This window comes from Muntiacus reevesi, chromosome 4 (genome assembly GCF_963930625.1).
Source record: "Muntiacus reevesi chromosome 4, mMunRee1.1, whole genome shotgun sequence".
Lineage (NCBI taxonomy): Eukaryota > Metazoa > Chordata > Mammalia > Artiodactyla > Cervidae > Muntiacus > Muntiacus reevesi.
This window is the reverse complement of record NC_089252.1, coordinates 105047193-105053192: the sequence shown is the minus strand read 5'-3', so window position 1 is coordinate 105053192 and position 6000 is coordinate 105047193.

Genomic DNA, 6000 nt, shown 5'->3' with positions numbered 1-6000 from the left:
TTTTTTTTTTTTTTTTTTTTTTTGAAAAAGAAGCGTGGCAGTCTGAGGCAAAGGGGTGTGGGGAAGGGTGACTGGAGATAAGAGAAAGGGGAAGTAATCATTGTAGTAAGCTGTAAGCGTCTACATGGGACACCTGTTCAGAAAATGGTGGGCTCACATGTTTTGAGGGTGGCGTTTCGGGCCCTCTAATGTTTAAAGGTCACCCTCTAATGTTTAAAGGCCACCGAGTGGACATTTGCACATGCCCAACTGTAAGGTTGGCAGTCTTAACCAGCCTTATCCAGCTCGTGCTTGAAAATGAAAAGTGTTAGTCACTCAGTTGTGTCCAACTCTTTGCAGCCCCACGGATTGTAGCCTGCCAGGCTCCTCTGTCCATGGGCTTCTCTAGGAAAGAATACTGGAATGGGTAGCCATTCCTTTCTCCGGGGGATCTTCCCCAACCCAGGGATCGAACCTGGGTCTCCTGCACTGCAGGCAGATTCTTTACTGTCTGAGCCACCATGGAAGCCTGACTCCAAATTCTTGGGAAACAACTTGGACAAATATCTGACAGTTTAGGCTCTAGGCTGCTTGGAGGACATGCAAGGTTTTTTTTTTTTTTTTTTCTTTTTTGTAGCAACAATGAAAGTCAGTTTGATCAGTGAAGGAAGGTTTCAGGTATAATAAATCTAATTGGTGACTACTCAGTTTCACTCTTTTAATAATCAGGTGGTCCCATCTTTAACTTACCTTCCTTCCTTAGAATGTAATGTTAGCAAAGCTTAAACTACGATCCATGTCAGAGTGATTAACTCTTAGAATGTGTTTTTAGGGGGCCTTCCCTGGTGACTCAGTGGTAAAGGATCTGCCTGCCAATGATAGACACAGGTTTGATCCCTGGGTGGGAAGATCCCATGGTGAAGGATATGGCAACCCACTCCAGTATTCTTGCCTGGGAAATCCCATGGACAGATGAGCCTGGGGGGCTATAGGCCATGGGGTTGCAAGAGAGTCAGATGCGACTTAAGGACTAAACAGCAACAACAATGTGTTACTAAGGTCTGCAGAAAGTTCTCCCGGGTCAAAGTAATGGGCTGCAAAGTGATGGAAACCCAGACACTGATACCGGTGAAGAAGAAAGCATGTGGAAGGCAGAGAAGTCTTTCCAGCTTCCCTAGTATCAGACTGACTATGCTGTTTCCTAGTCTGTCCATCCTTAAAGTTCCCTGATCAGCTGTGGGACTACTTGCTTTAAGTGGCATAGTTATTTCCATCTTTGAATGTCTACCTCCAGGCCTAAAACAAGAGACATTTCTGTGGGAGAAGTGTTTTTGGACAGCACAGTGTTTATTAATGTCTCACCTCTCTGCCTGATCTGGTCACAAATGTTTTAAGAGGATATAAGGCTACGTTTGTTATTGGCAATCAAGGAAACACACAAGAGTTTTAAATAGGAGCAGGTGCCTCTGCCCACCCCAAGTTCTATGAACTTCGCAGAAACAGGATCACCAAAACTGCAAGTTTTTTTCAGGCTCCTGCTTGGCTGCTCCCTTTCTTGCTCCCACTAGATGTCACCACACTACACAGTAATAAAGGGAAAAGACACAAGTGATGGGCTTCTGGACTGTAGAGAAACGGCTATCGGCAAATCGAGCCTAATTAGTTTATTTAATAAGCTGTATCTTTAAGGAATGAAAATCATACATAATCAGGCCAGAAAGTAAGTTACCTCGTTCACTCTCTTAAAATGCTATCAGTCTTGGAAACCCAAGCAGAGAGGAGCTTACCGTCACTCTGTAAAAACCTGGCTGGATTAAATCAGCCGATGACCTGCAAAGGCTGAGTGGATCTCACCCTGCAGGATATTAAATCTCTTTGTTGAGAGCTTGGATTACTGCTAGATCCCTTTATCACTTGAGCTGAGCTCCTGTGGCTGCTGGGGATTAGACATGATCCTTCTCTGTTGACGGCGCTCTCACATCCTTCCTCTTCCTAGTGCCTCCTTTGTGGTCACTCTTCTGTGACGGCGAAGATAAGATGCCAGAGATAAGGGGCAAGTGAACGTGGCAGCCTCTGCAGCATTTCATTTCCAATATCCTAGCTGCTGAGCCGTCCCACTGGTACTATAAACATTCTTCCTGGTCCCCAACATCAAACAGCCTCTGAAAGCCAGGTCTACGATTATCAGCTTGATCTCAGACCTAATTTAGGATATCAGGATGCTTGGTGGAAAGTAAAGCCCAGCAAATTCTATGTATCTCACAGGATGGGTGATAAACGCTTGGGAATGTATCTAAATCTAACGAAGCTTAGTTCCATGAGGCTGACCCCTTCCATCTCCCAGACAGGTCTCCCTGGGTACCACCATCTAACTTCCTATGGATAATAATTTAGCATTCAGGGTTCAAGAAGCTGGCGGGTCAGTGATTGCTCTGTGTTCTGTTCTTTGACAAAGACAAGATGCCACTGACATCTGACTTTCCTTTTGATACAAGGTTAGTTTCATTTCAGCTAGGTCATCCAAGATTGCTGTTAAAATGTCCTGGGAGTTAGCAGGCTCTCAGAAAGAAGAATGAGATTCAGCTGCCATCATTAACACCAAGCAGGTTTTCCAGGTGGCTCAGCGGTAAAGAATACATCTGCCAATACAAGAGGTGTGGGTTCGATCCCTGGGTCAGGAAGATTCCCTGGTGAATGGCAAAGCTCCAAATGGCAACCCATTCCAGTATTCTTGCCTGGAGAATCCTCACGGACAGAGGAGCCTGGTGGGCTTCAGTCTGTGGGGTTGCAAAAGAGTTGGACACGACTTAGCAACTAAACAACACTTATAAACTATTAAACTCAGCACGGCTGTGGGGAAATCTCAAATGTGTTTACTTGAAAGAGAGCACCTTCCCCTCCCCATTTCTATATGAAACAGGCAAAACTAGAGCTGCCCCATGTAGTCGTGCACCACCCTAAGGGGTGCCGTTTGCGATGTTTTCTCTGTAACCATAGGTGGTACCTGGGCAGCACTCCCAAACATAAAGCAAATAAAATCAGTATTTCATTGATATAAAAATTGTATGTTCTAATTTTGAACCTTTATTTAAAAGCCAGTCAGTGGGAAATACCCCTTTGACTAAAATTAAACTTTGAAATTGTGAATTGTGGTTGAAAGTTGCCCTCGGCTACATCTCAGATCATGTGGATAGGCAACTGAAATCTTAGAAACATCTGAAATCAGACAGATCCAGACACTCACAGACAAGAGTGGCAGGAATCACAGACTTTGAAATTTGGGTAATTTCTGTGCAGGAGAAGGGAATATCTATCAAATGGAGGTACTGTTTAACTCAGCAATTCCACTTCTAGCATGTTATCTGATGTACTTTCAAATATGAAAAATGATCTGTAGATGAGAGTTAGTCAATGTGCATTGTTGGTAACAGCAAAAAACTGGAAACAACCTAAATGTCTGATAGAGGACAAATCACACAAGGGAACACTTGGGAGCTCTCACTAGGAATGAGGAAGCTCTCTGTGCACAGATGGAATGGTAGGCAGATACAGGGTCCCAGGCAAGGAGCAAGGTGCAGAAAAGTGTGAATAAAAGGGTATCTTGAGTGAGTGTATGTGGGTGTGTTTATTCATCTCCTTGTATATGTGTAAGAAATTCCTGGAAAGATACCTAAGAAACCAATAACACTGTTTGCCTCCAGGCCAAGGTACTGACTACACGGGCAGGGATAGAGGGCACCGACTCGATATTCATTGCACCTTCCCAATTGTAAACTACATGAAAGTGAAAGTCGCTCAGTTGTGTCCAACTCTTTGCAACCCCATGGACTATACAGTCCATGGAATTCTCCAGGCCAGAATACTGGAGTGGGTAGCCTTTCCCTTCTCCAGGGGATCTTCCCAACCCAGGGATCAAACCCAGGTCTCCCGCATTGCAGGCGGATTCTTTACCACCTGAGCCACAAGGAAAGCCAAAGAATACTGGAGTGGGTAGCCTATCCCTTCTCCAGCAGATCTTCCTGACCCAGGAATCAAACCGGGGTCTCTTACATTGCAGGCGAATTCTTTACCAACTGAGCTATCAGGGAACAATATGAATGTATTACCTAATCTAATAGCAACAAAAATAGTCTTATTAATAATAGTCAGATTCCCACTCGCCCTCCCTCAAAAAAGTCCCCCCACCCAAAACACATGAGAATCACAGTAGCTTTCTAAAATACAATGTTCTCACAGCACAGCTGAACCCACTGCTGATTCACGTTGGTGCAGCTTTGCCCCAAGACCAGCTCCACTATTGACAAGATCATGTTAAGTTAGCACTGAAGTTTAATCCTGCTTCCATTACTTATAAGTTGTGTGACCTATGGCAGATCTGCTTAGCTTCCCTGTGCCTCAGTTCCCGTTTTAATAAGTGATGGGAAATCCTACCTTGAAGGGTTATTGAAAGGACTGGACCATTTGGTATCTGTTTAGCGTTCAATGAAACGTTTAAAAAGAACACAACAGAACAAAGAACCCCACTATGCCTGGTTCATTATCGGGGTGTGTGGAGGCTGCAGTGGCGTAACTGATAACAGACAGCACAGAAGTGCAACCCTTGACACACAGTATATACTTACTAAGATATGCATTCCCTCCTCATGGGAATTGGGCTGCAGGGGATTTACAGACTCTGAGCAGGCTGGGCAGTCATTTCCTACTGGACATATTTGTGATGTCTCCATTTTAGTCTGCAGATGGACCCTTTGAGCTGTCTTAGACTGGGTCACGGTGCTTTTTGAAAACAACAATTTGGCTGTATTGTTTTCATGTCAGTTTCTTATGTTTATCTAAGCAAACATTTCCATATTTTTTTGTCTAAGTTTTATATGGATTAAATTGTTTCAGTGGAAACGTGCCTTGCTGTAAAATGCAAAATCTGAGGTTCTGACTTCAAGCATAAATTGAAGAAAGTTGAGAGGCAATTAGAGGAATAATTCTTAGAGAAGCCGAAATAAAAACAAAAATAAATAGCCAATATTTTTAGAACATTAGGGGCTGTGCCCAGCACTTTACAAGGTTTATCATTAACCCCTTTGAGTTAGTTATGATCAGCTCCAGTTTATACTTGAGATTAAACTGAGGCAACTTACTCAAGGTTACAAGATAGTAACTGGTTTGTTCTTTTTGTTATCTAGTCACTAAGTCATGTCCGACTCTTTGTAACCCAGTGGACTGTAACCCACCAGGCTCCTTTGTCCACAGGATTTCCCAGGCAAGAATACTGGAGCGGGTTGCCATTTCCTTCACCATGGGATCTTCCCACCCAGGGATCGAACCCACATCTCCTACCTTGACATGTGGATTCTTTACCTATGAGCCACCAGAGAAACCCAGTAAATGGTAGAGATAGGATTTAAACTCAAGTCTGGATAATTTCAATTTCCAAATTTTGTGTAAATATCTTTTCTTCAGAGGCAAAGCATCACAAAACTTAATTTATAAGCCTTAAACAGAAACTGCTAATTGATTTTAAGAGTTAGTTTTCTAGGTAACGAAGGGACCACTGTCTGTTTGATTTCAATGCATTCTTGGTTTCTTGTGTGCTGGGTCTTTTATGTTTTCACATTTATTGTCAATTAGGGATTGCCTTTGTCTTTCAGGCAAGGAAACCAAGACTCAGGGATGTTAGGTAACTTGTCCAAGATTGCACAGCAAGCGGAGGATTGCACAGCATTTAAATTAAACCAAGGTCTGTCTACTTCTGGAGTACTCAGACTTACAGTTTTTAAGAACTTCTAGTCATCTTCAGTCTTGTTTATCCTGAAACCCTCTGCTGGCACACAGGTTCAAAGACAGTTCCACAAAAGGCCCTCAAAATTTGTCTCAAGGAGTTGTTTCTCCTGGTTAGATACCTATGCGACCCAAAGTAAAAAACAAACAAACAAACTTTCACATTAAGATAAGTCTCTGTCTCTGTATTTAGATTCCATCCACTCTCTATCTAATATATTTCTCATTAGAGCATACATTGCTGAC